General features: G+C 41.5%; 1 long non-coding RNA gene across 1 annotated transcript; it reads right to left on the bottom strand.

Annotated features, from left to right (window-relative positions):
• Positions 1-12,352: 12,352 nt before the first annotated feature.
• LOC125641410 (uncharacterized) lies at positions 12,353-14,865 on the bottom strand. Its single transcript, XR_007358043.1, has 3 exons — positions 14,611-14,865; positions 14,036-14,115; positions 12,353-12,903 (listed from the first exon to the last, which is right to left on the bottom strand). It is a non-coding gene; the product is annotated as an uncharacterized LOC125641410 (long non-coding RNA).
• Positions 14,866-15,447: the final 582 nt, after the last annotated feature.

Genomic DNA, 15,447 nt, shown 5'->3' with positions numbered 1-15,447 from the left:
TTTGAGAAATCAGAGGAATGTGAACAAGAACAAGGAAATATGGAGAAGAAGGAGGAGGAGGAGGAAGATTAAAGCTGTGCTCTCTCTGTTGCTAATCCCAAAATAACTGAAGATCAACTCAGAACCTCAGACTGCTGAGAAGAAAGTCTTGGGCCAGATTCTGGGCAAGATTTGAATCTAAGAACTGCCAACCCACCAATTAGAACAAACCTACATTGCTACCAATAGTTGAGACAGAGTCAAGCACTCAGTCCCTGGAAAGCAGAGTGGATAGATCTGTACAAAGGAGAAGTGACAACTCAGCACCAAGGGAGATGAATGACACAGTGGGTACAGAACAAGCCTCCTGAGAATCTCTAATTACAAAAGAGGAAATAGAGTGAATCCACCAATAGCACTTTGGATTGCTCAAGACAGTCAACAGCTCACTTGGAAGGTACTGTTTCGTCTTCCATCAATGTACTGACCTACTACTTTCACTGTGATCTGAGCTTTGTGTTTAGTGTCCCTGTTCAAGGAGAGACTTTCATTCTCCTGAGCTTTCCCCTTTCCAGACCTAGTGGCGATCTGGCATGTTATGGATGTGACGTATTTGATCATTGGTCAAGGTACTTGACACCCAACCATGAGTGATGTTAGCAGCAGCAAAAGAGACTAAGATAATAGTCAATGCCAGGAGAAGAGTGGTAAGATATGGGCCCACTGGAGATAGTGAAAGGGAAAGAATAAGCTTTTCACCCAAGATATGTGGAGGATTTCACTTGCACTAAGAGAAGAAACATAATTGCCAGTAATGACAGTTATATAGACTTTCCCTGTCCACCACTAGGAGCCTCTCCTTGTATAAACAGCATCTGTTATGTTTTGTTCTTTTTCACTGAAGCCACATACAGAAGAAAGCATTTCATATTCAAATGAAGTTTTATTTACAAAGATTTTAGTATGTCAGTCAATTTTGTAGCCTTGTTCAGCTGCTTAATCTGTCACAAAATAATTTTTGATTACCCTCATGCATGTAAGCCCAGACATCTATAATAAATTGTGAATCTGGAAGATATAGATGTGGTTCAGGTGAAATAACTCAAACAAGGCAATAGAAACTCAGGGCAACCGATTTCAGTGAAGCTTCATTGATTTACATCAGATGAGGATCTGGCCACATGGGTCATTTCCATATTTCTCTGCAATCATGGGTGTTGCAATATATATTCCTCACTGCCAGATATCACCTCGTCTAGACTCCTCACACAGCTGGTCAACTATGTCTTTTTCCATTGTTGCTATACCAGTGACTCCTTTGTTTTCAACATAGGTTTGTGTTTGTTCCAGCAACTGAATACATCTTTTAAGCGTTTACCCTCTCAAAGATCACATCATTAATACTGAGATACACAAATAACTCTCTTGAAATGTCTGGAGTTAAATGAACCAAACTATTATTATTATTTATATTACTGTAGAGCCTAGGAGCCCCCATTGTAGACCAGCAACCCATTGTGCTAGAGTAGGCACTGGAGTTTATTTCCTCCTGATGATCAAAGAAGAAAGACACATCTTCCCTTTTAGGTTTATGTCTCCATGTGTAGAGTAATCATGAGGTTTCCTACTGTCCTGGTGAGCATGAAACAGAGTGCTGGGAAGCTGGAAGCTTCTAAGTTACCTGATGGTTTGGTAATATTTCCTCTTTGCTCCAGGAGTATTTTTAGTAAGAAATGAGTAGCTTTAGGTTAGACTTGGGTATTGTTCCTTTTTCCCAATATTATGAGGAGAAGGGCACAAGGGTTAAATTAAAGTTCTGTGCAAGCTGGGTGGCCAGCCGGCAGGATCTTTGGCTCCTGACCTGGTTACTTTGAATTGCTCTGATGGCACAAAGTGACTAAGCAGTTGCCCTAAAGGGGAAGACAAGGTAGGTGAATTGAGTTCAGATGCCTAATGTTCTATATGAGGAACACCTACAGCACATGGTCACCAGCCCTTCAGTAGAATAGTTCATCGACAACCATATATGGTCGTCAATCTGTTTTTTGTTCATTTCCATTTTAACCGGGTACAGTGGAGGCATTTGTTTATGGATACTGTTCAGACATCTCGTCCAATTTTTGTCTCTTTCACAATAATGAATCAGGAGGTTGAAACTCTTTTGCTCTATGGTTGAACTGAGCCAGGCCCTATCAGGTAACCTCCATTGCTTTAAACAGTGAGGGCTGGGAATTGGCTGCTAGGAGAGAGTTCTGTAGAAAATATCACGAGATTGTCTAAAGCAGGGCCGACTCCATGCACCAGCTTTCCAAGCAGGTGCCTGGGGCGGCATTCAGAATGGGGCAGCCGTCCGTGTCCCACAGCGGCAATTCAGCTGCAGCTCCGTCGCTCTTCCGGGCATGGCAGCAATTCGGCGGCGACTGCTTGGGGCGGCAAAATCGGTAGAGCCGCCCCTGGTCTAAAGACCAGCAAAAGTGGCACACCATGGAGAGAAATAGGGCTTGCAAATAGGCATACCACTTAAAATTTGTTCTAAAAATATTAAGGTTAATTTTTGCATTTCAATAAATCCAGCAGATTAAATAAAATTAGACGACATAATATCAGCGCAACAAATCCTTCTTGGGCCTTCTAGTAGGTGTGTCCAAAAATAGCTACTCCACATTCCGCTGCACAGCATGATTTATTTGAAAAATGAACATTAGAAATCAAGGATTTGGGAGATTAGTATATTACAGGCTTTTCCTTTATGGATCAGAAAAATCTAATTTAAAGACAATCACCAAATAAATAGTGTATCACATATTCCCATATGTACAATGGAGCCTACCAAAACTCATGACTTTAATATATTTTCCATACAGCTTTGCACAGAGGTAAAAAGGGAAGGATGGATGCCAGGGCTGGAAGTTTTCATTTGTTTTACAGTCTCTAAGGCATATATTATTATATTACTTTTCCACATAGTTATCCTGTACACAGCCAGCAAAATTACTTTCTTCAAATTGTTCCATATATCGGATTGCTACATTGGAGAGGGCATCATGCAGCTTCTTATTGTAGGAAATGTCCTATTCAGTTGGGAACGATAAACATTTCAATTCAGCCTAGAGTAGTGGTAGTACTTTCTTTCATCTTTTTACTGGAAAAATCCATAATTATTGCTCTAAGCCCTCAGTATTTCACAAATAACTGGTCCTTTAGAGTTTGCAAACCGAGCAGCAATTACTTTGATACACATCATGTCATTTTCATTGATTTCATTTAAGCCTTTAATCTCATGAATCCACAAAGTTAATTCTTAAAACAAGCCTGAACAAACTACGTTTAATAAAAAAAATGGTGATGAACATTACTGTCTCTTCAGGGATTTATTGTGAGTGCGCTTATTCTCTCTCAATAACTCATGTTAGGCTTCATTCAGAAGGGAAGAAAGGACACTGTCACAATTTTTGTAAATCTACATACTTCCCAGAGGGAAAGTTGGCCCTGATACAATGCACATTGAAGTCAATGGAAAGGCTCCCCTTGACTTCAATGAGCACTGTTTAAGAATGAGATTCAGAGAACAGCATTCCAGTCCTTCAAGGCCTGACTGAAAGTATACTGAAGTCAGTAGAAAGTCTCCCATTGACTTCAATGAGCTTTGGCTCAGGCCCCAAATTTCCATATCAGGTGAAAATGAGAACACTTACGTACTTTCCGTCTAAAACTGAACGCCATCAAACTTTGTCTGTTCAAGGAAGTAGGTTAGCTAACTAAATACATCTATTTAATTGCGGTGGTGGCGAGCACTGCCCTGGGACCACAATTAATAAAGCTCTCTCCCAACCCTGAAATCCTGATTACGCTGATGTCTATGACTTAACTTTACTTTGAACTCTGTTGGAAACTAAGCTTTTGGCAAATAGCACTTATCACAGAGGAACAGAACTCAGCATTAAATAAAGAGGCTTAAACAGGTTTCTTTTTTGCACGGTAACATAGGGAAATAGAAATGATTCATTAAATATGAAGTGACTTGGCTTTCATTCAGAATTTTACTTATGGTGGATGATAATTTAAAAAAAAAGCCTTGAAGTGGTACAGTAAATGTTCAGATTGAAGTACGAGCATCGAGTCCATTTCAACAGTTTTAGTTTTTTAAATGGATTATGCAATTTGAATATGTTGTTCGTATTTATGTATATTGGAATGTACACCTGGGCTGAGTGAACCTACTAATATGAGGATTTAAATAAAATAACCTTCCTGCAGAGCGAGCTGTTCTCTCTCATTCAATATTTTTTGCTCTTCGGTTTCCCTAGATTTGCCAATTTAGGCCCCGATTCAGCATGTGCTTCAGGGCTTTGCTGAATGGAGATGGATTTGAGGATGTGTTTGAGTACTGTGCAGAATCTGGGACTTTACTGAGAATCAGAGGGAAAAAATAAACATGAAAAATAAGGAAGCAAGACACCCAAGCTTCTAAACCTGCTTGGCCTTCTAAAACTGTTTGCTAGCTAGTGTAGTTACTGTTAGTGTGTGGGCCAAGTTCTGCACTCATTGATATTGGTATAAATCCAGAGTAACTCCACTGAAGTTAAGGGAGTCACACCAGTGCAAATAAATTTGGTCCAAGATCTTTAACCAAGGGATCCTTCCCCCCATTCTATTACCTTCTCCTACATAATCTTGTAATAAAGCCTAGGGACTTGGTACACATTCGTGTTATGCATCCACTGGCATGGACACAAGGATTCTGTGTGGAAAGCCTGTCTGGAAAGTGTTCCCACAGATCATTTTGATGGCTACAGGCTGATACCGTAAATATAGGACTATGACTTGACTACAGGATCAAGCAGAAGGAAAAGGAAGCTCTGCTGTGCCGGAGAAAGTTCCTGTTAAATAGTTATACTTATCTTCCTAGCAGAGGGATCTGGAAAGTACTCACCTCAGTGGCTTTGGATCAGTCCCCAAGTAAATCTCATTTTGCATGAATGTGCATAGCCCTCCCTTTGAAGATCTTGTTTTCTTACAACAGCCTCATTAATTGTGTTATAGGTCAAGGTGACAATGTCTCATTCCAACCAGCGGCCCAGCTAGCACCTGATGTTGTATAATAATAATGACTAGTGAATCTTAATCTACCTTTCACAATTCACTTTTATTAATATTTATATCTGGCAGATGTACCCCCATGGGACTCTTTCACTTGCTAAGTATTAGTATGCTCTGTACAGCTGATATTTTATGCAGCATCTTTCAGGACACTCTGCTAAACAGCCTGCATATTATGTGCCGTTGTATTTTCAAGTGATTGTTAATGTTGCCATGTGGTGTGCTATAGAAGAATGTCTATTTCAGACATAATCATCTGGCAGCATAAAAAAACCGGAACAAAATATAGTTTTAGAAACAAAGACTCCGATGGAGACGTAAGATTAAATGCTTAAGCAAAAGACAACTATGAGAGGTCAAGGTCAGCTATGGATACATTATTGAGCCCAGGTAGAATTTAAGAGATTGTCTGAGGCTATGGATTTTAAATGTGTGCCATTTTCCAGTTAGATGTATGTTTTTCACTTGATTAAAAAAACAAAAAAAATTTCCACTGAGCTGTTAGGAGAATAAACATTCATTTAAATGATCTAATTGAGCCCTTATAATTGGGCTGAAGTCTGTTTATGACTAATTCATAATACTGCCTCTTTAGACAAATGATTAATTGGTAATTACTCTAAGAAAACAAATTAATCATTGTGTTTTGAAAACCATGATCCTCTGTCTACACAGTGAAGCAAGCCAATTGGCTCTGGTCTCTGATTTTCTTAATTTATTTCCATTTAAGACTCTGAGTTCCATTTATTTATTTGGGGAAGATCACCTCCTATATCAGGGTAACATTTTATGAGCTTCTGCAATAGGAAAAGTGACAAGCATATTCTCCTTATTTGACAAAAAATGTAAAAAACACCTTATAAGCATGGCTCTCATTTGTTCCTTTGGCTATGCTGCCGTTTAGAATTGTGCTCTCAAAGCCACACACATGAATTAGAATATTGCAGTTACACCAGTGTTATCCTGTATGTGCGAAAAGAAAAGGAGTACTTGTGGCACCTTAGAGACTAACCAATTTATTTGAGCATGAGCTTTCGTGAGCTACAGCTCACTTCATCAGATGTGAGCTGTAGCTCACGAAAGCTCATGCTCAAATAAATTGGTTAGTCTCTAAGGTGCCACAAGTACTCCTTTTCTTTTTGCGAATACAGACTAACACGGCTGTTACTCTGAAACCTGTATGTGCGGTGACTGTAATGAAGTCAGTAGGTGATCATGGAATATACAGTCTATTATTTGCCTGTGACCTGCTAATTTGTAAACACTGGAGCTGTATGCTCAGATTTTCAAAACGAGCTCACTAAATTGCACCTCCAAAATTTGTGCATGTGTGGGTGCCTCTGCAAAGGATAACTAGCTGTGTAAATGTGTATTCCCCTGCGATTAAATATTTCTGTGTGTGACGTGGTGGAGCTTTTCTGAAAATTTGGCAAATAATGTCCAGCTCAGGTGAGAATGATCTCATATGGGAATATGTGATAAGCATTTTATCTGCAAATACAGCCTGATTCAAAGATTGTTGTAGTGAACAGAAAGACTGCATTGACGACAGTAGGCACTGGATCAGACTCAAGCTGCTTACTAAAAAAAATTAATATTAAATCCAAACTAGCATTGTTTCCTTCCTTTCTGATTGTTCTAGGAACTATACAAGTGTAGGGCTTGAAGGAACCTTGAGAGGTCATCTGGTCTAGCCCCCGGTGCTGAGGCAGGACCAAATATACCTAGACCATCCCTGACAGGTGTTTGTCCAACCTATCCTTAAAAATCTCTAATGACAGAGATTCCATAACCTCCCTCGGAAGCTTATTCCAATGCATAACTATCCTTATAGTTAGATAGTTTTTTTCTTATATCTAACCTACATCTCCCTTGCTGCTGATTAAGTCTATTCTTGTCCTACCTTCAGTGGACATGCAGGATGATTGATCCCTGTCCTTTTTATAACAGCGCTTAACATATTTGAAGACTCTTATCAGGTTCCCCTCAGTTGTCTTTTCTCAATATTACACATGCCCAGTTTTGTAAACCTGGGAAAAGGGAGGAAAAATGGAACCCAGTGAGGGAGGGGAGAAAGGAAGTGGAGTACAAGGGGAACTGCGTAGGAAGAGCTGTTGGAGGACAGGCAAGGAGACCCCAGAGGGGAGTTGCTGGCTGGCTGACATGCTGTCAGCAACTGTGCTGGCAATCCAGATAGCATACGGACAGTAATCCACTAGTGGCCGGGAGCAGAAGAAAACCTTAACTGTTAACAGTGGGGAAGAAGGAGAAATAAGGAGAGCAAAGGGCAACCTGTGGGAAGAGAAGTGCAGTAGTCTTTTCTTAATACTAAACATGCCTCATTTTTAAAAAAACTTTTCCTTATAAGTCAGGTTTTCTCAAGCTTTTATCATGTTTGTTACTCTCCTCTGAAATCTGTCCAATTTGTCCACATCTTTCTTGAAGTGTGGCACCCAAAACTGGACTCAGTACTCTAGCTGAGGCCTCACCAGTGCCGAGTAGAGTGGGACAATTATCTCCCGTATCTTACATACAACACTTCTGTTAATACACCCCAAAATGATATCAGCCTTTTTCACAGCTGCATCACATTGTTGGCTCATATTCCATTTCCACTATAACCCCCAGATCCTTTTCATCAATACTGCCAGTTATTGTCCATTTTGTATTTGTGCATTTGATTTTCCTCCCTAAGGGTAGTACTTTGCACTTGTCTTTATTGACTATCATCTTGATTCCAGACAAACCCTCCAATTTGTCAGTCATTTTGAATTCTAATCCTGACCTCCAAAGTGCTTGCAACCCCTCCTGGCTGGTGTCATCTGCAAATTTTATAAGCACATTCTCCACTCCATTATCTAAGTCATTAATGAAAGCGTAGACTAATATCAGACCCAGAAGAGACTGCTGCAGGACCCCACTGGATATGTCTTCCTAGTTTGACAGTGAACCTCTGATAATTACTCTGAGTATGATTTTTCAACTAATTGTGTACCCACCATATGCTAGTTTCATCTTGACCATATTCCACTAGTTTCCTTGTGAAAAATGTGTGTGGGACTGTCAAAAGCCTTACCAAATTCAAGATATATCATGTCTACTGCGTCCTCCTATTCACTAAGCCAGTAACCCTGTCAAAGGAGGAAATTAGATTGGTCTGGCATGATTTGGTCTTGATAACTCCATGTCGGCTATTAATTATCACCTTATTATCCTCTACGTGCTTACAAATTGATTGTTAATTGATTGGTCCAGTATCTTTCTGGGTATCGAGGTTAGGCTGACTGGTTATAATTCCCTGGGTCCTCTTTGTTCTCCTTTTTAAAGACAGGTACTATGTTTGCCTTCTCCAGACCTGTGGGGCTTCATCCATCATTACAAGTTATTGAAGATAATTGCTAATGGTTCTGAGATAATTTCTGCCAGTTTCTTAAGTACCCTAGCATGAATTTTCTCAGGCTGTGCTGACTTGAATGCATCTAATTTATCTAAATATTCGCTAAGCTATTATTTCCCTGTTCTGGCATCTGTTCCTTTCCCCTTGTTAATATTAATTGGGTTAAGTTTCTGGGGTGGGATCCACAAAGATTCTTAGGTACCAAAGTCTGGAGTTTAGAGTAGACATCTAGGTCCCAGTTTTGGCTCCATTGCAATCCACAAAACTCCCATCAAACCCTGTAGGCACCTAAACTCACTTTGTCCCTGAGTTTTCAGAGTGAAAAGTTCCCTTGGCACCCATGTTTCAGCCTGTGGGGCTGCACACTGCTATCTCCCTCTAGGCTCCTTCTGCCTCCCTCTCTTTGGGACAGAGAGAATGACTCTAGTCCAGGACTTCAGCCTGGGAGGTAGGAGATCCCAGGACCAGTCTCTCTTCTCCAATCACTCTTTCATTGTTTGTCCAGAGTGGAACAGCTTCAACAGGACAGACTGATGTATCATCCCCCATCAGAATATCACATAGCTAAATGGTTAGAGCACTGATTCTGAGCAGTAGGAGACCCCCGCCCCATTCAAATCCTTTCTCCCCACCTCTGCCTGAGAGGGGGGAATTGAACCTGGGTCTCCCACATCGTAGGGGAGTGCGCTAACCACTGGGCTATAGGTTATAAGATGAACATTGCATCCACCTTTGCCCATATTGTGTGGAGAAAGACAGGCACCTAACTCATTCCCACAAGACACTCCTGAATAACTTAAGCCATCTGACTCCAGGCATCAGGTTCCTGTTTGTGGATTGCTAAACAGAGCAAGGAGCCCCCCTGAAATCTGGATTTAGGCTCCTATCTCCAAGAGAGGGGTGGGGCTTAGCACCCCCTCCCCAGCAACATCTCCTACTGGCTAGCATAGGCAGTTCCCCGCCTACCCTGCTGGCTTTTGTGAATCACTATTTAAGATTTCAGTGTCTCCCTATTCATTGGTTTCAGAGTAACTACAAGTACTCCTTTTCTTTTTCCCTATTCATTGTATTGGGAGCCTCGATGCCCAATTCAGACTTTGTGGATCGTAGTGTATTCCTGTGATTTTCTAGGCATCTAAAAGTTAAGCTCTGTGATGCTAAGCATCACAGGGCTTGAATCCCTTTGTGGATCACGACCCCAGTCACAATTAACCTTTTTTAGTGAAGACGGATGCAAAATAGTCATTGAATACCTCAGTGTTCTCAGCACCATCCGTTATTAGCTCTCCATCCCTACTCAGTAGTGGACCTACACTTGCCTTTGTCGGTCTCTTTCTCCTAACGTATTTATAGACCTTCTTATTGTCTTTCATGTCCCTTGCTGAATGTAACTCATTTTATACTGTAGCTTTTCTCATGTTGTCTCTATGTGCTTGTGATATTCTCTTGTGCTCATCCTTATCAATTTATCCAATGAGCTCCCCTGGAAAGGGCCCGACTGGGAAAGGAGTGGCTAATTACAAGAACAGCCTGGGCTGGGAAAAGCTAAGGGGCTAATTAGCCCATTCACTGCAAGAGTAGAAAAGCACAGGAGGGACAGAAGGAGAGAGACTCTGGGGGAGGCTAGCAGGGCCATAGAAAAAAGGAGCTCTCTGTATGGAGTGGTCTCTTCTGTCTAGCAAAAGGGGATGATTGTATGTCACTGTAAATATAATTATTGCTTGGGACTGTAGAGGGTGGTGGCTGATATAATAAATGACAGGTGTCAGAGCCCTTTGTGGGGGAAGACAGGAGCAGTGAAACTCACACTGACCTAGCTGTCTCCTGATCTAGAACAATGAAAACCCTCGATCTGGGTGGTAAAGCAATGATATAATAGTATCTGATGTTACAAAGGAAACTACCAGATTAGGTGAGATAGACTTGCTGGCTTCCATCATCCTGTAGTGATGATTCAAAACAGCTTTGTTTTTTTGAAACAGAACAAACAGGGTCACTGATGTGTTACAAATGAAGACTCAAGCCTGTTTTTAAGCTCTGAAACTCCAGGGAGCCCAGATGGTTGGCAGGTCACTTCCTGGAGGACAGTGAAGCTCTGCCATCAAGCATTTTTGTACTCTTTGTGTTCAGATTTACATACCCTGTGATAATCCTGATGGGGTGCAGCTGTTTTTGAAATTCTGTTATGAAGAATAGACAGGAAAGGAAAATGCTGGACATTCCAAAGGAGTTAAAAGAAAAAAGGCAACAAACCCCACAACAATGAGCTGGCGTCAAAAGGAACTGAGGTAGGAAGAAAATAACAAAACAGAAAATCTAAACAACTCTTCTTGAACAATCACTATAGTAATGTGGTGGGATAAGAAGGGATAGAAAACAGGATCATATTCCTTAAGGAGATTCAATAGACTCAAAAGGCACAGAAAACGTTATTTAGGTGTACCACAAACAATAACAAAATCTAAAGCACAGAGTCTGGCTGTATGTTATATTAGCTGGCTGCAGCCCTGGAATGGGCGACAAAAGAACGGGTTGCAGCTCCTTGATTCTGGGGCTGGTTCTATGCCAGCCCTGGCCCTGCTGTAGATTAGAGCAGCCTAGCTGACTATGACCCCAAACAACTTTTATGCCAGCGGCAAAGAGCCGTAGCGCTGCAGCCATTTCCCCTCCTGATCCAATACACAACCCTTGCCCAACAATGCAACATGGTGCCTACACAGAAGCTGGGGAGATCTAGTGGTTTTTCCAGTCCGTTTGTGCAACTAAGGGGCCAGATCAAAGTATAGAATCTTTATTGTCTGGAAAAGTGACTTGCAGTTACCACTCATCCAGTCTTCAGACAAACAATTTTAAATGTGTTGTCCAGGGTCTGCCCAAAGTAGGAAACATATTGTCTGCTTAAATAGACTGAATATTAGCAAACAGCTCATGTGTATCCCTAATAAAACAAGAAGTTAGCATTTCTATTTGTCATTACGTGTAATACACCAGTATGACTTAATTCCTTGATGTGAATTTTGTATGTTGTGTTCCAACGTTTTCATTGACCAGGAAGCAGTGACCAGCAATGTACGGAGTTTATTGAACTATTCCTGGGGAGGATTTGGGCATTGATTTGTTTTAAAAGCACAAATGGTTTCATGTGGAGGATATGTAGCTCAAAAGAAAGATAAGGACCATAGCATCAACACTAAGATTTTGGAAGGTTCTCAAATGAACACTAGCCAAGAACCACCATATTAGATGGTCTAGAAAGAGGGGAGCTTTGGCTTTTTCCCCAATCGCTTTATTCTAGGATGATATTTCATGACCTTATTCCCTCTGTTCGGTGACAGCTGTCGCAGTGCATTTCCTCTGTCTTCTCTGAGACCTTTTCCAGTGCAACTCTCTCAGATTGCTCCGTTAGAGAAACCAGCTATCAACAATCTTCCCTCAGCCCCACTCCACCTCAGAGCCAATGTAAAGTGTCATCTCCATCATACCTCTGAGCACTAGCAGCCCAGAGCGTGATCATTCAAAAAGGTGTGATGCTAGGGTAGTTCACACAGACCCGTCAGGGATAGTGTCACTGCCTGCCCTATAACCCTGGGTGCTTCTGTGCTGGGCAGCTTTGGCTCAGAACCCTAACACCAGCAGCATGTTCACGGCACTGTAGCCTCACCCTGGCTTCTCCTTGCCAGAAGACACTAACAGCCCTTCCTGTCCCAAATCTCCCCCAAACCATCTCCCTGCTATGTTCAGTCCCTCTCACTGGACCCTCACAAAAGCTATTGACTTTGCTGCCTCCAACCAGATAGAATGCACCCCAGACTGCTAGATTAGCTGTGAATTTTACCCTTTTGTTTAATATACAGCACTGAGATGATCTTGTAAAAGGATAACAAGTTTATTAACGGTAGAACCCAGATTTAAATGATGCCAAGCAGAAGGAACAGGGATAGAAATGGTTACAAATAGATACAAGTACAAATATGCTTCTAAATCTAAAATCCAACTTAACAAACTAGAATCTTTTGTTCAAAGTAGTTTTCATTCTCACCATAGTCATTCTTCCAGCACAGCTGGCCAGTCTTCAGCCAGGATCCAACACAGAGCACAAAGCTCTCTGTTTCCTTGCCTCCTCAGGTGAAGGATAACCCAACATCTTTTTTCCAGGTCCATATATTCCCCCAAAGTTCATTGTCCTGGTGTCAAGAGCCAGGAAGGTGTCCTGGGGGATTCAGTCTTCTGTCTCTTCTGGGGGTGGGAGGGGGTGACACCACCTTGATCAAAGCGCCCGCTCCTGGTGAGTTCTCATATGATGTTTCCTGCTGCAATTTTACAATGCAAATGCAGTCTTCCCCTCTGCCTGGGAGCTGATTGCTTTGCTTACTACTGGTGTATCCCCATTGTCCATGGCTCGCAAGGTAGACAGGGCATTCACAACCCTTTGTGTAAGAAAAACCTGGTTATCAACTTTTCCTGACCTGCTTAGTTTAAACACATTTTAGTCACATATTTCTAGCACATCTGCATAGCTCTTTGTATGTTAACTGTTCATACGTCATGCCAGACTACAAATGGTCAGTGAGTTACTAGTTTTCCAATGAGATATTACAAAACACCTTCTAAGTAATTATCATGACAACAGTGTGTGTGGGGGCGGGGAGGGGAGTGGGGTGCACTGAGCTTGTCAGGCAGCTGAGACTCAGTGCTACATACCAGGGAGCCCCTTGCTCTCTGACTCGTAGGGTCACAAAAGGATACTCCCATACCTGGGGATTCCATCTAGCAGAATGTGGCTCTGTTGCAGAGCAGAGTGGTGGCCATGTTAGCCTGTATCAGCAAAAACAACGCGGAGTCCTTGTGGCACCTTAGAGACTAAGAAATGTATTTGGGCACAAGCTTTCATGGTCTAGAACTTCATCTTTTGTAGTGCTAATGAAAGCTATTTTTCCTCCCTTGGTATCCTATTGTTAATTGAATTGTCTTGTTAGACTGACCTCACACTTGGTAAGGCAACTCCCATCTTTTCATGTATTTATACCGGCTCCTGTATTTTCCACTCCATGCATCTGATGAAGTGAGTTCTAGCCCACGAAAGCTTATACCCAAATAAATTTGTTAGTCTCTAAGGTGCCACAAGGACGCCTCATTGCTGTTGCAGAGCGGAGATGGAACAAAACGGCAGACTTTTATCCCACCTGCCCAGAACTTTGGATAAATTGGAATTCCTCCAAATCCCCCTGTCTTTGGTTCTCCAAAGCTGAGGAGGCTTTTCAAAACCAAAACCAGGCCTCCTTTGTTGTTTTCTCTAGCAAAGCCCCTGAAAGGGAACACTCCTCCCTCTGACCCTTCTTCTCTGCCTCTTTCCAAGTGAAATGCCTTGATTGTGTAAACAAGAACTTTGAGTGTAGTTTTATTGACTGGATCCTCCATACCCTGTATGAATGTACTATATGCACAGAGCATTTTAGGTTGGAACTCTTAACCTTTCTCCTATTTCCCCTTCTCTACTTGAACCCAACTCCTCATATACCAGCAATAAACTGAAATTCATTCAGCTTTGGATTTACGCACCTGACTTATTCTTCCTGAAGGGTATAAGCAGAAATCCAGAGAAGTGGTGATTGAAATACAACATTGTTGTTTTTTTCATCCTGAAAAGATAATAGCATTTCCTTCTGTAATATTTTCACTGTCAAAAATAATGAGGGTTTAACAGCCTCTTGTGGCCATTTAAAACAAGTGCACCAATTGTGTCTGCTACCTGTCACCAGAATGCACACAAATTGGACATCGAATAATTGCACGCATATCAAGCCAAATGCGAAGAAGCACCGACCTCCCTGTTAGTCCTAGAGGTAGCCCATGCCAGAGACACAGACATGAGATATCTGAAGCCCTGTTCAATATGAATGCAGGATTAAAGCAAATCCAACAGCAACCAGGAGCAAAACCATGGAGAGATTTATAAGGAAGCAAAACATATTTTAAAATCATTGAAGAGTTTGCGAGGAGAGAAGGAGGAGGGGTATTTAATACTGAAATGAAATGGTTTTAAAAGCTACCGCAGAAATGACCTTAGCAGCTGAGTTACCATCAGTATAGGAAATCGGAGCGGAGATCAGAGAAGAAAAGAGAAAAATACTCACCTGCACTTGTTCTCAGAAGACAGTGTTCCCATAGGACCATATTCTTGGCTACATGTTCTTGTACATGGCAGTGAATGGAATTCTCAGGCAGGTGACATTTAAAAAAGAATTGCCTTAGTAGTGGGTGGGATGCGTCTAACTAGTGGTCCTTAACATCCTCAGCTATAAGACTAGATTAAAAATAACCTCCCATAATAGGCAAAACCCCTCAGTCAGTCGTCATTATCTGCACTGAAAGAGGGAAAAGAGCACAGAAAGAAGAGATGACACAGCATCACGTGGAAGGAAAAAAGTCTTGGTTTTATTTTTCATTAGAGGAAGAAAATGCCTTTTACAATGGAAAATGGATGAATATCAAAGGCCAGAATTCTATTAAAGAAGTAAAACGACTCTTAACAGCTCCTAAAACATTAAATTCTAGAGAGGATCTGGTATGATATCAGTAAGCCAAAGCCTAATTTTATCTTGTAATGAGCCCCAACAATAAGTTAGAATCATAGAATATCAGGATTGGAAGGGACCTCAGGAGGTCATCTAGTCCAACCCCTGCTCAAAGCAGGACCAATCCCCAACTAAATCAGCCAAAAGTTGCTTTTGTAAAGATCAGATAAGTAGCAAGGTTTACATGGCTGCTCTGCTTCCTGGAGAAGAAGAGCATGGCTGTTTCCACCCCGAATGAGCCTTATCAGGGTGTCCATAAGTCAATCCAACACTAAGATAACAACGAGGGATACAGTCAAATGATTATTACAATACAGTTCTGACTGACCTTCTGTGTTGGTGTCAGGCAAACAACCTACCAGACGGATATTCCTATATATTCAGGATATTCCTGAG

This window comes from Caretta caretta, chromosome 8 (assembly GCF_965140235.1).
Source record: "Caretta caretta isolate rCarCar2 chromosome 8, rCarCar1.hap1, whole genome shotgun sequence".
NCBI classification, from domain to species: domain Eukaryota; kingdom Metazoa; phylum Chordata; order Testudines; family Cheloniidae; genus Caretta; species Caretta caretta.
Note: the sequence above shows the minus strand (reverse complement) of the source record. Positions and strands in the feature narration are given on the sequence as shown.